This window comes from Lissotriton helveticus, chromosome 11, assembly GCF_964261635.1.
Source record: "Lissotriton helveticus chromosome 11, aLisHel1.1, whole genome shotgun sequence".
In the NCBI taxonomy this organism is placed as follows: domain Eukaryota; kingdom Metazoa; phylum Chordata; class Amphibia; order Caudata; family Salamandridae; genus Lissotriton; species Lissotriton helveticus.
The window spans coordinates 1,002,067,544-1,002,088,116 of NC_136072.1; the positions used below are offsets into that span (position 1 = coordinate 1,002,067,544).

Here is a 20,573-nt window from a genome sequence, read left to right on the forward strand (position 1 = left end):
CAATTTTGCCAAGTTTCGTGGAAATCCATTCAGCCGTTCGAGCTAAAAGTGAGTCCAACCGCCCTATGGAAATGAAGGAAATGAATGGGTAATTTGTAATTAGCAAATAGCTCATCGCAAACTAGGAATGGTAAAGAATCGCTATTTATTCCTTAAAGTTCGCTATTTAGGAAATGCAAAAAACTTTGATGATACATATGGCGGTTCATCTCTAACAAGATAAGAAGCATAGGGATAGATTTATGATGACTGGCGCATCACCAGGGATGTGTTAGTCATTCTGTGCCGCTGTTCCGTCACCTATGGTGTGCTGCATTTACAATGCGGCGCATCATGGGGCAAAAACAGCACAGATGCGTGATGTATCTGTGCCGTAAAGGTGGCGCATTGCTGGAGTTGTATCGCAAGTGTGATGAAGCTCCAGCAAGGGTCGGGGGTGCCCCTGTCGCAGGGTTTCTGTTCTCACACAGAACTGTGGACAGAGGATTGGAACCTCGGCGAATTAGGGTGTCCCAAAACTCATCTTAGTAATCAAAAACCCCTTAGCAAGCTAGGTACAGTGTCACATTGGATATAACAAACTCTCAATGTTTAGACAATCCAGAATATGAACTTATAGTACCTAAGGATACGTGGAACTCATGAACAGTCGGTCGTTATATATTTCTTAGAAACCAGAACATGGAGTTAAGAAGAACACATGTGTATTTGAAATGTTTATTTACTAATGCCGTCTTCTCAGGCGTAGTATCTTAGATAATACAAGTACACATATTATCAGTAGCAAAATTACCAGCATAGTTACTAGTACATAAAAAGCGAATGGTGACAGTATGTTAACATGCTGTAAATGAATAAGAGTTAGCAACACTTATAAGCAGCCGCGGGCCGTGGAGGGAGTTACGGTGGGGCAGGGAGGCGGGGGGGGGGAGGGCCAGGGTGGAGAGGGCTCCACCCTGCTCCTCCCCCTCCCCGCCTCCCTGCCCCATCGTAACTCTCTCCACGGCCCGCGGCTGCTTATATCTCACCCTCCCTAATACACATATTATATTATTTGCTAAGAAGGTCTCTTTGTGTTGGTTTAGGGCGTGCCCATACTTTAGTGTCTTAGATTTGAAGGAATCACATCAGCATACACCAGCTGTCTCTTCATGTGAACCGCATCAACTGTTGTGTATGTGTGTTCGGCAAAGCAATATAAAACCCGCCTCATGCCCAGAATTGGCAGAAGTTGCACTTATGTTATGAGTATGAAGTCGTGGAGATCAGACCTCATAACAATTCTGTATCGTGTTGTTCTTGAAACTTCAGCACTCGCTGTACAGATATAGTTTAACAAGCAAAGCAGATAGTAGAGCAATAACATATTATTCTCATGTAAACCACGATGAACTACTAGGTTGAAAGCTAAAGCAACAACTAAGTGTCGTGTGCAGAAGTTGCAAAAAAGGAAAAATGGCGTTTAAACCGGTAATGAGCCCATGCTAACTTAACACGGTGTAAAGATATCCAGGACCTAGATGACACCTCCCCATGATCCGAAAACGAACTGAATAAGATAATAGAAGTGCCATCTCATGAGAGCAGATTGCAAGTTTATATGTGGACGGTCCGCAAGGTAAAGCATTAAAAACTAGGAAAATTTAATGCTAAAGAAAAATAAAACAGCCAAGTACTTTATCGAGTCTTAAGCCAATAGGCAAGCTAAATAATAAAAACTTGACAAATAAGTCAATGAATTGTCAATGAAATGCTAGTACTCAGCATATCAAACATGAAAAAGGTCTATGACATAACTGTGTATGCAAAATAAGCTGCAACAGCCTCCAATAGGAAGTCACCGTCTTCATCCGAAAAGAGTTCAGCCATCCAATTTAAAAGCGGAAAAGAACATACGTGCTCTCCCAGCACCGGATCCTCTATCACCATCAGAGGACAGCTCGGTGGGTTTTCAAGAAAGCTCTGTTCCAAGAAAGACTGTGTTGCCGCCAGTAAATTCCAGGGACCAATTAGTCCATGCATCAATGCCACAGCCATAATCCTTTCGCCAGGACAAACCAACTCGTGAGTAATGATAGGAGTCATCAGCTGATTAAAGTCGACGTCAGGAGAAACCGGTCCGCAGAGACACAAATCAATGGCCCAATCGAAATCACAGGTCAGGCAGTGAAATACAGGCTGGACACAGGCTGGACACAGGTGAAGTAGGAGAATCGAAAAGATAATCCATATGCCGTGCTTAATATCGCCAACGGCATTGTGCCATAATATTCTAGCATGCGATTGCGGAACAGTGTCAGCAGCTGCAGGGCGGGAGCTTGCACAGGAGGGACAGGAGGGACATCCATATTTAAAAATTTAAAAAAGCTGGTAATGCAAGTAAAAATGGCAATCCACGAAGCAGAGTGGAGAAAATAGAATGAAAGAAAGCAGGGATGACTCCAAAGATTTTCTCAAATGAAGTCACGAGACCACTGGTAACAACTTTAAAAAAGTGCGCCAGGGCCTTTGTGGAGGACGCGTTAAAGATAGTCCGAACCATCTTGCTGAAATGGAAAGGCAAATCTGTATTGAAAAGGGTCTGCACCTCTGTACGGGTGTTCGCTATGTGAATCACGAAAGTTTCACGGGCCGAACTCAAGGCCACCTCTCTCTGAGACAAAAGAGCTCTTATTCTTGCCATGCCGTTGAAATCTGCTCCCAAGGTTGGTATTTGTGGCGAGATTGAAAACTCCCTATGTTCATGTGTGGGAGGAAATAGAACATTTCTGCAGCAAATAACCCGTTCACTTACTGTTACGATAAAACGAATACTTTTAATTAACCCAGAACAATCTTCATTATTGAGCATCAAATAACTACCATTTTCCAACAACTTGAACGTGGGGCTGATAGCAGGAACTGGCGTGCCTTGCAACACGCAAGCCATATTTGGTCGGTGTTTGTTGCATGAACCGTGTAACTGTATGTGCCTACACATTAGTGAATGATGTGGCGTCTCAGTGCATTCCTCTCCATTCAGATAAACTTCTTGATCATCTTTGAAACATCTGTATGTGTATGGAAGCGACCAGACCTCATGAAGAAAAGCACTACCTAAAGGTTCATAACGACCTATTGGTATATATTTCATACAATTTGAAAACTTATATAAAGCAAAAGGCAGCGTTATTAAACCGTGGATAAAGCACGTTGCCAAAAAACCCGCAATCCTCTGCTGATGATGTCACTGACCATGTCATGAATGATGTAATATGTGAATTATAGAATTGTTCACAAATTGAAGCGGCAATTCTTTTTTAACCACTATATGGATCCCCACAGTGTGAAGTGCTAACCACTGTGTCGCGAATCGTTGTCTTATTTCACTTTTTGCTAGGTAAGTGGACCTAATTCCATAGATATCTAACCCTGCAATTGAAAATGAACTTGCACATTAATATAAATAGCCAATATGAGTTTCTATTAATACTAGAACTGTCCGTATATTTTTAAATAAGGGATCCCCAAGGGCTTGGACTCATCAATAGTAATGAATAATAGTACTGCCAGTACACATGTAGTACGGAACCAAAAGACCAGTTTCTGTTTATCTTATTCTATTTTTCACTTCTTTTCTGTTACTCTATCCTCCCTTTGCCTATTTGGTCTTGATGTATCTAATTGGGAGCCATTATTGTATTTATTATTTATTAGAGGCCAAGATCAGTATGTGAATTATAATTAACAGATCATCTATACCTGGCAACAGATTGATTGAGTCGTAGCTTGTCTTGCACCAGAAACAAGTAACTGACTTTAATGGTTAATAAACGTTTAATAATGTTCATCAGAATACTAGCGTAAGTAACAGTCATAAGATGCATCAGTCATGCTTCCTAGCTATCTAAAGACCTAGGTCGATAAGTGTAAAGTCACAACAGAGGCCATGTTGTGTAAAGAATTCACTAGTCAATAATGGCCATCAGTATATTAGCGTAGGTAACAGCCACATAATGTATCATCCATGTTTGAAAGTTATTCAAAGATCTAAGTAATGATCCTATCAGTAGAAAGCTACAATAGAGGTTACGTTATGTGATATCATGTACGTTATGCTATTTATGTCATATCATCAGTTGTGTTTACATTATATTAATTCAGGACCCGGCTGGCGGAACAGTTGTTTCTAGGTTTAGAAATTGAATTATGTATATACGTGATTTTTAAATATTCTCGCACTGTGTAGCTAAAACTATAATGAATGATAATACTCTGTATATTGATTATTGTTTTTATTTTCAGAAAGTTGTAAACTGTCTTGAGAAAGGCGCTGGCCGCCGAAACGCGTCGACACACAACTTATTCACTCATGTTCACGTATTTTTTATGTATATGTACTTTCTAAGGAAGGTATATTTTTAATTATTGATGCAAGATACATGTAATCCTTTTATGTGACTGTAATAAATTTTGTTATTACTTAGAAACTGTTCTGCTGCCATTGTTGGTCTTTATAATATTGTCTGATATTTTTGAAATACTGCCTAGGTATTGTTTTCCTCAGATATGTGACATCATCAGCAGTGGATTGCGGGTGCGCGATATATAGTTAGTGCAACTAACTATATATGGAATTTCATTGGTTTTATGTCAATAAAATGTCCAGCTAACTATATATGGTCTCTAACCTATGGTTTTTTCAGTGAATATATATATATATATATATATATATATATATTTACACACTGCTCTTTGGATGTAAAAGTGGGACTTGCACCCACTCCTCGCACCTTCCCTGTCTGGTGGACAGAACCAGGCTTCATGCAAGGTGAGTCTTTAAGATAGATATATACATATATAGTCTCCAAACAGTTTATTTCAAGAAATGAAACGTCTCTGCGTTTTGGTTGTCAGTTGCTGCCTGCCATCTTGCTATGAATATATATCCCAAGTAAAGGTGTTGACTACTATGTATGTAAATAATGTGAACATGTTTTCAGTCCCTTCACCTCAAAAAAGAAGAAAAACCCACGAAATTCATGAGAGTGTTACCCAATGGCCGCTGCCTCGGAATGGGAGTGGTGGGCTGGTGGGAGGGCTGAAAAAAATGAAAAAGAAACATACCTTCTTTTCCGTATGTTTCTCCTCCGCCCTCCCTCTGCAGCACCAGAAGCACCCAGGCTCCTGGACTCTCCCAGGCAATCACAACGCTGCATGAACAGCGTTGTGATTGGTCTGAGCGGCCTGTTTGGCTGCTCAGGCAGTACCAGGGAGTCTGAGCATGTTCTCCACCGGGATGGGCAACACATCCCAGTGGAGAACATGCTAAGTGCGCATGGCAGTTTTGCTGGCCCTAGAGGACCGGCCAAGCTGGTATGCCCACTTAGGGAGTGCAAACCACTCCTGCTCCCTCTGACGGCGGGGAGCCCAACCCTACCATACACCTAACATGGTTTTGAGTGGCACAGAAAAATAAAATGATAATAACTTCTTGTTATTAGCATTTTATTTTAACTTGCACTGCTCAACAAGCAGTGGGGCGATGCTTCTCTGCCTTAGCTGAGGAGTCAAGCAAAAAAAGGTGGCTGCACAGCAGTAGTTCATAAAAAGTTTATATAAAGTTTAAGTTTTGATGTAGTTTGTTTTAGGTTTGGGTGCTCCAACAAGTAGCGTAACCGACCAAATACGCTGGATAAATGAGTACTTGATTAGCGCACTGACAATGTTAATGCGTCCCTGTGGGCACACCATATGGTTCGTTATGAAACACAGACTCCGTTGTCAATGATATGTTGGTTTATTCTTGATTACAAATTCAACAGTTCATTTGAATCAAATTTTACTTCAAGGGTATTTCATTTCATTTCCAATTATGATTGAGTGGTTGAACAATGTATATTTGTCAATGCAAACAAAACACGCTCCAATGCATTTCGGGCATGGCCCTTTCTCAAGGAGCTCTGTAAAATGAAAATAAATAGCACTATTGACTTTTGCAATAATTCAAGGTATTCATCACATAGCTTAAATAACACAGTAGTATGCAAAAACATGCAACTTCAATTGGGTGATGAGGGGGGTGTGAGGGTGAACAAAAAGAAACCATAAAGGTGTGCTGAGTGGTTGTGAACGTGTACCCAGGAGAAAAACGTACCGGCTGTTTCCTGGTGGCGTTTTGTGAATGATGCAAATTGTTTGCGCTGTTGGAACAAAAGGCGGGGTTTAAAAAATGGTCTATCACGATGGGGCTCGCTATTAGCGTTGGTGCGCTAGGGTATTGACTGGCGTCTAAACTTACTTCAGTGCGAAGCTGAAAGATTGAGGTCTAGTCTGAGGACTCCTCGGTTCGGGAACCGTCAGGGAGACCGGATCGTGGGTGTGTTACCTGCGTTGTTAGGGTGTTTAAATCAACCGAGTACCCGGAAGAGTCGTGTTGTCTGTTAGACATCGAAGGTGGACTATGGAACTTTACAAAAATGTGGCGGCCATCTTGAAGTAGTGAAAAAAACGTGAAAGGGAAACTGTTGTAAAGCGATAATGGGTGTGGGATGAAATGAAAACTAATGGTTATATGCATGAAACAAGGAAAATAAAGTAAAAACATGGTTTGTAAAAACACCAACAGTACATTTTTACAATGCGTAATGACGTCAAAATCGTGCTTTACAGATAACAACTAAATTCGATGCGATCATTAAGGCCGAATGGTTTCAAAGATTGCAATCGATAAATCCAAGTTGTTTTGCGTTGTAAAAGAGTTCTATTGTTGTCTTTGTCTTCTTTCTTTTTCACCAACTCTAGTACCATATATTTCAATTGAGCTATATTGTGCCTTTGTTCATGGAAGTGCATAGCTATGCTTGATCGTTCGTTTCTTGTCCGTATGTTAGATTTGTGCTCATTGAGCCGTGTCTTTATTTTCCTTTCTGTTTTCCCTATGTACATTTTTCCACATGGGCATTTTAGAAGATAAATGAGGTTCATGGAGTCGCAAGTGGCATTGACATTAACCTTAATGTTGTGCCCCCTCATGGGGTGGTTGATGTAGTTTCCTCTTATAACATTATTGCAACTGCTGCAATTGTGACACGGAAGTGTACCATTGCATGTGATTTGCTTTGTGGCTTTCCTTGATAGTATCTCTTTGAGGTTCGCTGTCCTGGTGTAAGCGAATATCGGAGGCTCTCTGAACAATTCTTTAAAGTCTGGTTCAGTGGCGAGTATGCGCCAGTGGTTTAGTATGATCTTTTTGTATTGATGACTTTGGGTGGAATACTGTGAAACCACTACCATTCGGTTATCTTCTTTTTTATTAGCTCTGGTGAGGGCTTTAGTGCGTGTGATGGCATTTGCTCTTTCTGTTGCCTCAGTTATGATGTCTTGGGGGTACCCACTGTTTTTTAATCTGTTTTCAATTTCTTTCATGCGAGTGTGACAAGTGGTAGGGACTGAGGTTATCCGCTTGATGCGCAACATTTGACTATACGGGAGATGCCGTTTGAGTGAATTCTGATGAAAGCTGGTATAGTGGAGGGTGTTATTGCGGTCTGTTTCCTTCCTGGACAGGTCTGTCACAATTTGTCCTTCAGTTAGCTCAATGGAAACGTCCAAGAAACTTACCATATGGTCACTAATATTCCAGGTTAATTGAATCCTCTGGTCTCTGGTGTTTAATTGAATGAGTTCGTCTTCAAGTTTAGTTTTTGTGTCTTTCCAGATAAAGAACAGGTCATCAATGTATTGAACAAAAAGTTTAAGATTGTCTGTCCAATTTTTGTTGTCGTAGATGTATGTATTTTCAAACTCAGCCAAATACAAATTGGCATACGTTGGCATGGCGCAATTGCCCATGGACATCCCGGACAGTTGTGAGTACCAGTGTTGGTCATAGGTGAAATAACTGTGATAAAGCGCGTAGATCATTAGTTCCATGAGGAATGGTTGTAAGGGTGTGGGAATGTCACTGTTTAAGATGGCTTTTTCAACGGCTTCTATCCCTCCGCCATGAGGAATGGATGTGTATAAGCTGTTAACATCAGCAGTGCATAAGATGAGATTCTCCCCTTCTTGTATTTGTACTTCAGCAAGTTTAGCCAGAAACTCAGTGGTGTCTTTTATGTAGCTCTTTTGGATCTTAACTAAAGGCTGTAGGTAACGGTCCAAGAATTTGCCAACTGGTTCATGAATAGAACTTCTGGTGGAAACTATCGGTCGAAAAGGTGGGTTCCTCAAGTTCTTATGGATCTTTGGGAGCATGGTAATGGTCGGACTGCGAGGGTTCTCCACTATGAGGTATTTCCTGGTTCTTTCATCAATGATCTCATCACTCGTTGCTTTGCAAATGAGTTCCATTAGTGCTTTCTTAAATTCAGAGGTTGGATTCCCTTCAAGTAGCATGTATGTATTAGGGTCAGAGATGTGTTCCAGTGTTTCGGATATGTACATACTGGTGTTTACGATGACTAATGCGCCACCCTTATCTGCCTTGAGGCATTTGATTGCGTTGTTGTTGGCTATTTTTTTCAAAATGTCCTTGTCTTTTCGAGTGATATTCGATTGTGGCTTTCTTTGGAAGTTGATTCTGGCAATGTCTTGTTTGACCAAGGTTTCAAAGGTGTCTATGCTTTTGTGACTGCTTGGCGGCATGTATGAGCTTTTTGGGCGTAAGCCTAACAGTTGGTCAGATTTCTTCATTCACAAAACGCCACCAAGAAACAGCCGGTACCTTTTGCAGACATAATATGATGGGGACCCAGCCCTATAAGAGGGTGAATGAGAGCCCGAAGAGTCATTAAGCAGGGGATTATCCGTTCTTCTCTGCACTCCCACAGTTAAAGGTGGTGTATTTAGCATTGCTTCATTCTGTTCCAATGATTGTCAATCAGTCAGAGTTGATTCACACAGACCATCAGGTGGTTAAGAGCTATCTCCAGTGCCAGGAGGGAACAGGTCCTTCAGCCCTATCTCAGTTTACCCAGGTCATTTTTCTTTGGGGGGAGCATCAACTTATTTCTCCCAGACAAGTATATCTTCCCTAAAGGGAGAACTTGCTTGCAGACCATCTGAGTCAATTCGTTTCATCATCGCTAACAAAGGTTCTGCGTCCAAATGTCTTCCAGCATTTATCACAGAGGTTTATGACCCCTTGGCTGGACCTCTTTGCCACCAAGGAGAATTGCCAGGTAACTGGTTGCTGCAGTCTTTTTCCAGCTTCAGAAGTATGGGAGGTAGATGTATTTTTGATCCAGTTGGAGAGGGGCTTTTGTGCACCCTTCCCCCATGCCTCTGATTCCCAAGGTGATTCAGAAAGTAATATCAGATTGGTTTCAAATTTTACTAGTGGGCCCTTTTTGGCCCTGGAGAAATTGTTTTCCTTTTCTTTTGCAATTATCAGTCATTTCCCGTTGGTTTCTTTCTCTGTAGCCATCACCTCTATTAGCACCAAACCTTGGAAGAACTTCTCTGGAGAGACTTCACTGTCGGTTTAGAGCTTGAGAAGTTAAACCTTCATTCGTTAGTATGTTGTGAGTATCTGGTCATCACGATTCAATAGACAAAGACTCTCTACTATCTCAAACGTTTATGCTAGGCATTGGGGATCACTTTCTACATGAGGCTTTGTCAAACCTCTTATCCCCTTGTGAGTGTATCCTGAAAAGGACTCGACTTCATGCAGGATTTGATTGGTTTGAGGCTTGCAGTTTCAATACTGTATAGTCAATGGGCAGTCATTTGAGCCTTTAGGAAACCATGCGTTTAGAAATCATATCCTTTGGTTTCCAGGCCACCAAGAGGTTGTTTGCTTAAGCTCCCAGTGATTTATGGTCCCATTTCTTCTTCTTTCTTCTAAAGTTGGTTTTAGGAACTTTACAAATTCCACTGACTGAGTAATTAAGTTCAGTAGACCTCAGGTTTCTCTCCTATAAAGTGCTTATCTTGGTTGTTATTTGTCCAGGTCGAGGAATCGGAGAGTTAGGAGCTTTGATTTGTTTTGATCCTTTTCTTTATTGCTTTGCAGATAAGGTCATCTTCAGACAGAAGCCTTCTCTTGTGCACGTAGTTTCATCAGACTTCCATGTATCTCAAGACTTGGTTCGTCTGCTTTATTTTCCTAATCCTTCCGCTCCCAAAAAAAAGAGGTTACACAATCTTGATTTGCATAGAGCATTGTCTGTATATGTCACAATGACAGCATCTTTCAGGAAAGTGTAGCCTCTATTTATCATATTTAGATTGTCTGGCCAGGGTTTGCAGCCTTCATTAGCACTAAGCACATGGCTAAAGCAAATCATTATCCTGGCCAATTTGAGTTCTGATATGTTCTTACCAAGTCCAGTCCAGAGGAAGGCGTCAAGTGGCATGTTGGCTTCTTAGGCTATATTAGAGGGGGTTTCCTGAAGCATATTGACATGGCAGCTACTTGGGCCTCCCATTTATGTACTATTATCATTTACAGGTGGAGCATAGGGGTTTCAGTTATCTTTGGTGATAAAGTTTTAGCGTAAATCTATCACAATGTTTGAGTGAACTGATCTGAGATGAAAATAAATGTTGTATATCTACCATCATGTAAGTAATTGGTATTTTGGGTACTATCTAATCCAGTAAGGACTGGGATGAGAAGATGGACGAGGTGGTAATATCACGGTTACCTACCGGTAATCATCATTACTCCAAGTTCAGCTCTTCCTTGTCACAGTCCTGCTTTGCTCAGAGAGGCAACCAGAAAGGATATATTGTATTGTTAATATTTTATTGATCTTGGAAAAGATGTTTGGGTGGCAACATAATGTATTGATTTTAGTTACAGGAAGAGAAAATCAGCTATATTTGATTTATTTTTAATTTAAGCTATGGTATGAACTATTGCTGGCCAAGAAATGGAGATCTCACTGAGTAGGGATTGTGACGAGGAAGACCTGAACACAAAGTAATAAATACTACTGAGGTATTCCTGACTACCAACTCCTTTCATGTTCCTAGTAGGAGATATGGCCCAATGGCCAGAGCTGCCAACTTTGGATGAGAGAACTAGGTTTGAGGTGAGGATTCGCCGCAACATTCTATGATTCTGGGCAAATCCCCTAATCTCAACGTGACTCGAAAACAAGAATGTGCAATGTAATCTGAAGCTCAGGTAAAGGGCTCTAATGCCCTTGGGCCAAGTTTGCCAATAGCTGTGATCAGTAGTAACCCTTGTATGGACCCCCAGTGTTACCTTTGTATTGTAACACCCTGTGTTACTCTTAAAACACATTTATTTGAACCTTTAGTACTTTGCACATGAAGGCAATCATCTTTTGTATTTAACAATTGCTCTTTACCAGCGATTTATATATTCTACAAATGTATTGTGCTATATTAAATGCACTTGCAACAAATGCTGAGGAGAAATATTTTAATAGTTAACAATAAAATATATATAAATGGTGTCAGAGGTAATAATCATGCTCTGTGCATATGTGCTAGCACTTGTGTGTTTGGCTGGGTAGCAGGTAAATTGTGTGTGTGTGTGTGTTTAAATGTCTGGCTGTGTGGTAAGTGTGTGTCTGTGAACATGAGTGTGTGTGTGTCTCTGAGGTTGGCTGTCTGATAGAGCGTGTGAATGTGTCTGGCTGTCTGGAAGAGTATATATGTGTGTGTGTGTGTACCAACATGTTTGTGAGTTTGTGTCTGTCTGGTGTGTTTTTATGGCTTGCTGGTGAGTGTGTGCACATGCATGTATGTGTAAACTCTTTTGTGTTTGACCCTGCGGTGTGGCAATGCCAGTACATATGTTAGTTATCCCTGCATATGAGGAGTAACACAGGCATATGCCTTCTGGTTTCCCTCTCTGGCATGCATGACCCTCACTTGCATGGGCACCTAACTGTAATTGGTGGTCCCTCCCTGGCTTGTTGTGGTTCCTTGTGTGTCTGTTTCAGCTAGTGCCAATCCTTGACATTTCCTTATCATCTATGGCATACTATGGACACCTTTGGCAAATGACGGTAACCCATGATAGGTACAGCCTTAATGTGAATGTGAAGTTTAACCTTCACAAAGAATGGGGGTGCATAGGAAAACAGTATATTTACAAGTCAGCCAGTGGTGCATTTGGCCACTTGATTAAGAAGATAAAGTAGAATTTGTGGAAGATCTTTTTTTTTTTTTTTAGCCAAACATTTTGGATAGTCAGGAGGAGAAATATGTGTGACTCTGAAAAACAAGGAACAGCTGTTATTTTGGAACCCACAGATTGAATTTTCATAAAATGGCAGGCTTATGTTTGTGGAAATATTTAACTTTTGTTAAATACAGCAAGCTTAGAGGCTAGTCCCAACTGCTCCAAACAAAGCCTTTTCTTTAAAGAGCAACGATGGGTACACCGCTTAGCCACAGACAGGGAGGAATTAAACGAGGACATCCCGTGGAGTTCATTATGAGGGCAGGATACACCACATATTCCCCCTACACCACCTTCTAACACCACCTGACTAGGTGCCCACAATGCTAGTACCACTAAGTTGATCCAAGTTTCAACACCTTAGCTACCTAGTCATATAATGGGGTTGAATGTCGATATCCTAAACCTTATAAGCCTCAATTGAACAGCCACTGGAATACTAACGCCAACCTTCCACATGTAGTTTTCTATTGGACACCAGGTGACTTACTGTTTTATTCCCACGCATCTACAATGGCATAATATACCAGACTGGTCTGCACCCCAACTGGCTCCGGACATAATTAACCGATTGGGTGTTATTCTCTTACTTAAGTGCCCCACAATCACAAACCACTACAAAATGGCCGCCTTGTTTTCCAACTTAGTCATGTGACATGCACATCACTCACCAAACCTCGGAACTCCCGCCAGAGGCATGATCACGCCCAAAAACATTTTGCTTTGATTAGGGAGAGACGGGGCAGGCTGCACCAGCCTTCCCTGGGCTTAATACAACGAACAGAATGAGCCAAACCGACTCGATCCCCACGAATTTTAGCCACTACGAAATGGCCGCCTTGTCAACCCACCAAGTCACGTGACATGCACATCCCAGACCCAGTCCCGGGACGGGGCCACGCCCCAAACAAATTGTTCTTATCCGGGAGACACGGGGCATAACACACCAGCCCGATCTCGGCAGACGAAGGGTAGGACTACAGCCTGCCACGCGAAGAGCTTTAGGTGAGTGACGCTTGCAAACAAAGGCAACGGTAAGAAAGATAGAACTAGGGCCATTTACTAGGCAGCAACTATATACATCCCTTACACAAGCGTGGCTCCACGCCACACGAGCAATATTCAGGACAGCACAGGGACTTTGTCTTAGGATCACTTGTACCGCTATTACCAATGACCAATACGGGAAGATTGTTCACCCGTCCAGTAATATATCAAACTTGTGTCCTCTTAGGTGGGGGAACACCACATTAGGCAAGTGCCGTTTTTCTTTGGGAACAAGGTCCCTGATCGCAAGTACACACGGAACGGGTTGTGGCCACTCTCATTGGTCAGCGCCCGCTGCCACGTGACAGATTAGGGAGATTAACTCTCAGCTTGCTAACTGTTAGACAAAAACGATCTTAACCTTATTTCCAGTACACACAGAACGGGTTGTGTCCATCCCTGCTAGTCAACACCCGTGTCCAAGTGTTAAACTAGGGAGATCAGCTCACAGTTTGCTTATTGTTAGAATAAACACGTGCAAACCTTGTTTTTAACTCCATATTACCTAGCCTCAAATCTAGAGGCATCTTTCACGCTGTACAACCCGCCGAGTATTGATGGGGCGGATAACTCCTGACTTTTAGGTAAGTTGGGGATATCCTCTCTCATTACAACAAACTGAATGCTGCTACACTGTTTTTAATCACTTGATCCACCAGCATGCAGCCACACACTTATATGCTGTACCCTTATAAACCACGCTGCTCCACACCAAAGCATGAAATGTGGTCCAGCCTTTTAACGGTTACATGCCTAGCGCGCTATTGCACCATTGAGCATGTCACCATGTATGCACCTGGTCACTGTTATCATGTCACTACTGCTCATAATCTACCTGTTTTTGTTCCCCACCTCAGGCAAGGAACAGCATAATTGAGGTAAAAACTCTTCCCATAATTTGATGTATGAGCTATCTTAGTTGACATAAGCTATTTTCTTTTGTAGACAACACCATATAGGTCCTGACGAATCGCAAGTGAATGCACACAGCGAGAAACATGTCGACCGTCTTTTTATATCCTAGTGTAGCCTGGAAGAAGGAAACATTACTTTCCAGATAGTCTAGTCTAGCTCCACCTTTTAATTGTAACGGGGGACCACCCGAATAAAGTAGTCTCAGGTACCCTATGCTACATTTTAACTCACAAATCAAGTCTACAATCCCTCTGGCCCCATACCCACACTTCACCAATAGGCAGTTGGATTCAAAAGATCTCCGCCAAAGAGCCCCTCTTTGAGGTGAGCCCGTTGGGAATTGCACCGCCTACACAACGAGGAGCAACGCCTATGATGAAGCATGACACCTGCAAGGGTGTGTGAGGCAAACATATCCAACATAATGGATACCCAGTGGGAGGTTAACACCCTTTAACCACCACTTTCTCCCTTGACCAGTGCACCTCACTCCCTTTCCTTTCTACCTGAGGAACAGCCTTGCCCACTTTTCTTGAATATAATATCGACTGAGGGCACGGACTGAGGCTGGACCTTCCACTCCTTTTGAGTGGTAATTACGCCCGAATCGATCCCTCTGGATCACGCTCTCCCTCCTTTTTGAAAACATTCCGAGCACGGCTAACCACCGTGGGAGTTCCTTTCTGGCGGGTAAGACCGGCTCTATCCCCCAACCCATACCTAGACCAATTTGGTGCAAGGTGTCAACATCACCGACATAAGAGTGGTACGAACAATTCACAACAACCAAGACAACACCTCCTTGTTCCTTTGGAACAAGTCCTTCTCCTTGATTCCCCTGTGGTCTCCACAAAATGGACGGCCAGGGGTTGAGTTTTGGGGAAGAAAATGCAGCAGCCATTCTAAGAATCCCATCAATCCTTGGTGTAGAGACAAGTACAGCCACAGGGAGTAATACAGCCGATTGGCAAGCCCTCTCTGACCTGAAAAGGGAATGGTTTAGAATAACTCTCCACGGGGCACTAATGGCGGAATACTTCAAGGCCAAAATTGCTCCCAATGGGCTTATTGTAAAGAACTTTCCCAGAATTTTCTGGGAGGACGGACAATTTAAAATTGAGTGGTCTCTAATCTCATGGAAATGCACCCATGACCTGCTTATTCTGATCGTTATTACTTCCAAACGTCTGGCAGACGAATTACTTACCCGCATACAAACTGCAGAGAGTGCTCTCAAATCAGCAGTCCCGAATCCGGGTTTTAAAACCAAACTCACAGAACTCAACAAGGAGCTAGCCGAACATAAGGAATACCTTATGAACCAGAAAGTCACAAAACTGCAGAAAGACATCAAACGGTTCTCCAAAGAAAAGGTATACCCTTACTTAAGAGACGACTATGTCCCACCAGGAACCAACTACCAATCAGACTCGAGTGCCACCTCATCCAGAAGGGGCTCTAACAGTGGAAGTGACTCCAGTGGAGATGATTGGCAAATACACCAACAACAACGTAGGGGAAGAAGAGGGGGAGGACAGGGAGGACAAGGTAATCAAAACTTCCAACATCCTCCATACCCAATACCACCATTGTGGCAATTCCCCCAATTCCCACAAACCTTTCCCCCTTATGGCCCACAATATCCTCCCCAATTTGCCCCACAGGGTGATAACCGACCTTTTTTAGGCAGAGGTTGGGGCAGAGGGCGAGGGCGAAAGCGAGGGAACGCACCAGAAAAGAGAGTACAGTGGGAAACAACACCACAACAAGGGATGGACACCAGGAGCATGACGGCACGCAAATAAGCCTGGTTGTTAATCTCTCAGAACGCCAACTCTCAAGAGAGGAAGAAAAGGTACTACAGAAAGGCCTAGGTTTTGTACCAACTCCTAAAATAGACATGTTTCAACAAACATGCGAGATACAGAAATTATTCCGGAAAATCAGGTTGAGAGCCTTTTTTGAAGGGAGACCACATGAATCGATCGATGATTCAGGTCTACACAATCCCTCTACCTTCACCCCACATAGTGGGATGGTTCCCAATGAAGTTCTCACTTATGAACAGGCAGTCCTTAAAGAAATCAAGACGTTAAATCTCCAAAATAGTCACCAAAACATCTCGCGAGCTGAATTGCTTATACTGGAATCTCTAGCCAATGACCCAGTGATCACAATTAAACAGGCTGACAAGGGGGGTGCTACGGTATTCATGAATACTAAAGACTATGAGACAGAGTGCCTGAGACAATTGGGAGACAGACGTTACTACACCCCGATTCCATCTGACCCCACTGAACGTCTCAGAAGCACTATCACAGGCCTAATTGAGGAGGCGGAAAGTGAAGAATGGATAAGCAAAAAGGAGGCAGACTTTCTGGTCAAGAAGGACCCACGGACCCCCTACTTTTACATACTCCCGAAAATCCTCAAGGAGACGACCCCCACACCTGGACGCCCCATAGTATCGGGAATAGACTCAATACTCGAGCCTCTGTCCCAGTTCTGTGACCACTTCCTACAACCGTTGGTCAAACAAATACCATCCTATATACAGGACACCACAGATGTCCTGCGCACCCTTGAGACTTTCCAGGGAAACGGGCAGACAGATGGACAGATCGACTTTCTAATCACCCTCGATGTGGAGGCCCTCTACACTAACATCCCACAGAGGGCCACACTGGGGGTGATAGAAGAAATTCTCAACAGTGTCCAATGGGGGTCCAATACACCACCGGCATTTATCATGGAATGCGCAACCCTGGCCTTGACAGAAAATTATTTCGAGTTCAAAGGGAAGTTTTACCACCAGACGCAGGGCACCAGTATGGGCAGTACTTTTGCCCCCTCGGTAGCCTGTCTTTACATGGCTGACTTCGAAGGGAAGCACATACACCAAGAAATGAACCCCTACCACAGTAACATCAAACTGTGGAGGCGGTTCATCGACGACATCTTGATTTTCTGGACGGGAACGAGCGACTCTTACCAAGCGTTCTTTGACTGGATCAATACACTGAACCCCTATCTACATTTCACCATGACAGTGTCCGAAACAGAGATCCCCTTCCTTGATTTGACGATCAAACTCACGGAGGGCAAACTGAGTACGACTATGTTCAGGAAACCTACCGACCGGAATAGCCTCCTACATTTCTCCAGCCATCACCCAAAAGCGCTATGAACAAATTTACCGTTCGGACAGTTCCTCAGAGTGAGGCGAAACTGCAGTAACATATCGGAGTACAAGAAACAATCCACTATCCTATCCAGAAATCTATTGGAGAAAGGGTATCCGATCAGAGACATAGCTAAAACCCAGAAAAGAGCCAGGAATAATCATAGGGATGCCCTACTTGAACAAAGGGAGAGAACCCCCAGTGATAATGAACCAATGACCTGTGTTACCACTTTCATACCAGCCTCAACACAGGTTAAAAGTATCATCAAACGCCATTGGCAGATTTTGAACACAGGAGACCTATCTTTTGAGTTGTCACGATTCGCATTCAAGAGATCTAAAAATGTCAAGGACATCCTGATTAAGACTAGACCAAAACCGATCAGGAAGCCCCCTCAATCCACCCTGTGGCATCTACCTCCAGTGACGGGACATTATCCCTGTGGGTCCTGTAGCGTATGCCCATACACTGCCATACATAAGACAATACAGCTGACAGAGTCCTTTAAATGGGAGTTAAGGGGTCACACGAATTGCAACACCTCACACTGCATATACCTGCTAAAATGCCCATGTGATCTACAATACGTGGGTATGACCTCACGTCCCATCAAGACACGTATTACAGAACACTGCAGTAGTTTCCGCTGTAAAAAGGACAACACCAAAATGTGTAGGCACTTTATTGAGCACAAACACACTGCAGACTCCCTCAAATGGCTTGTCTTAGAGGCTAGTCCCAACTGCTCCAAACAAAGCCTTTTCTTTAAAGAGCAACGATGGGTACACCGCTTAGCCACAGACAGGGAGGGATTAAACGAGGACATCCCGTGGAGTTCATTATGAGGGCAGGATACACCACATATTCCCCCTACACCACCTTCTAACACCACCTGACTAGGTGCCCACAATGCTAGTACCACTAAGTTGATCCAAGTTTCAACACCTTAGCTACCTAGTCATATAATGGGGTTGAATGTCGATATCCTAAACCTTATAAGCCTCAATTGAACAGCCACTGGAATACTAAAGCCAACCTTCCACATGTGGTTTTCTATTAGACACCAGGTGACTTACTGTTTTATTCCCACGCATCTACAATGGCATCATATACCAGACTGGTCTGCACCCCAACTGGCTCCGGACATAATTAACCGATTGGGTGTTATTCTCTTACTTAAGTGCCCCACGATCACAAACCACTACAAAATGGCCGCCCTGTTTTCCAACTTAGTCATGTGACACGCACATCACTCACCAAACCTCGGAACTCCCGCCAGAGGCATGATCACGCCCAAAAACATTTTGCTTTGATTAGGGAGAGACGGGGCAGGCTGCACCAGCCTTCCTGGGCTTAATACAACGAACAGAATGAGCCAAACCGACTCGATCCCCACGAATTTTAGCCACTACGAAATGGCCACCTTGTCAACCCACCAAGTCACGTGACATGTACATCCCAGACCCAGTCCTGGGACGGGGCCACGCCCCAAACAAATTGTTCTTATCCGGGAGACACGGCGCATAACACATCAGCCCGATCTTGGCGGACGAAGGGTAGGACTACAGCCATCAAGAACAAAAAGCCTGTAGGTCGAATTACGCTGAGATACTTAAACTAACACTGGACAAGTTTGCACATTAAAGATTACATCAATAATCAGAAGTCAGACTGGCTGCCAACAATTGCTGTTTGAGTCCTATCAGCCCACCCAAGTGGCGGAGCCTCATCATGTAGGACACCCAAACCTCGGTCTGTGTGCGAACACCCTGATGTATTTTGGCTTCGCATCACTCGGCCATGGTCTGGTCACCGCAGTTGTTCTTGCAAATGGTGGAGCTGATATGTGCAGTGCAAAAATTAAATCAAGTGAAGTGGTTAAAATGGCTGTCAAGACAAACAAAGACCTTTATTAGTGTTTGTTTAGACGTCAGATTAAAAAATAGTGAAAAGACAGTGTGACAAAATCACTGTCTAAATTGCTTGGTGGAATTCATTAGATAGGGCCAACATGTTTCTGCCAATTGGTGAAGGTTCACCGGCATTCGTCAGGGCCAAGCTCTTATGTATGCTACTGCAATAACACTATCAATCGTGCTAGAAAAAATAAATCAATATTTAGGAAATCTAACAGACCATTATCAAGAGAAAAAGAAGAGTGGTCAATCAAGACCATCCTACCACACTTTCTCAAGTGGCTCAACAGATGCAAATGTTCTTCCCTGTAATAAATCCAAAGAAAGAGAAAATAACCATGGAGATATTGCATACACGTGGTGCTCATTTAGAGAAAAACATTAAATTAAGACTAAAGTGCGCACTTGGTGAGAAGTGCTATTCTTGTGCAAAGCCAGTGATAGTTTAACTAAACTCAGCCCAGCCAATCACGAATTAGTGATGGCTACTTGAAATGTGCGCTGTATCATGTCGCCGACAGATAATCTGTGTATTGTTTCAAAAACTTAATATAACACTTACCCAACCTTGCGTGGGAAGCATGCCTCACCTCACCCGGCAACTGCTCGGAAGAATAAGGCCCCGCTCTAAACATGTAAGTAAAGACAGTTCCTTTATTAGATACCTGTCACAGGATTTGACTCTGTTACAGTTTAAAGAACCCAACAATTTACTGAACTGTCCAACGTGATCACCCCCACGGGAACTAAGATGGAGGCATTCAACGACCAGAACTAGAAATCTCCTCTAGCAAATTTTAGGTTATAGCTGCGTGGTGTTAAATAGCGCAGATCTGTTTTCCATACACCAGCTGCAGGTGGTATTGCTGGTGATGAACGTGAGATTTTCCAATGTACTCATACCTATAGGGGAGATAGTACACACAATCTCTCTCCTACTGTTTGTAATAAGGTGGTAGCTCAACCCCAGGTCACAAGAATGATTCCTGCAAACTGAGGAAAAGGGGTCATTCGTATTTGGAACTCAAAACCCTTTAGCTCACATACAGTCAAGCAACAACGTGGCTAGATACAGTACAAGACTGAGATGGGGCAAATAGATGTAACCAGATCTAAGTTGGGCACTAGCTACAATCAGCTGCACTCAGCCTAATGTAGAACTTCGAAAACCATACATTCCCCTCTTACCTGTCCGTCGGTACCTCGCGGCGTGATCTCGAGCCGAAAGGGAGGCACCGACGGTCAGGCGGGGACGCGATTATATACTAATGCTGAGTACGTGATTGGGCTCAGCTGGTCGTCACGGTAGCGCGTCGGCGCATGTGCGCTGGTGTACCACTAATTGCCATGAACAGCTCATGC

At 43.2% G+C, this 20,573-nt stretch overlaps 1 protein-coding gene and 1 long non-coding RNA gene across 2 annotated transcripts in view; one reads left to right on the forward strand and one right to left on the reverse strand.

Moving 5' to 3' along the window:
• Window positions 1-20,573, reverse strand: part of MYO1H (myosin IH) — a 749,175-nt gene that overhangs the window by 234,503 nt on the left and 494,099 nt on the right. The gene's annotated exons all lie outside the window — the stretch shown is intronic.
• Window positions 3,265-4,427, forward strand: LOC144791417 (uncharacterized). The gene is made up of 2 exons (XR_013602382.1): window positions 3,265-3,379; window positions 4,285-4,427. It is a non-coding gene; the product is annotated as an uncharacterized LOC144791417 (long non-coding RNA).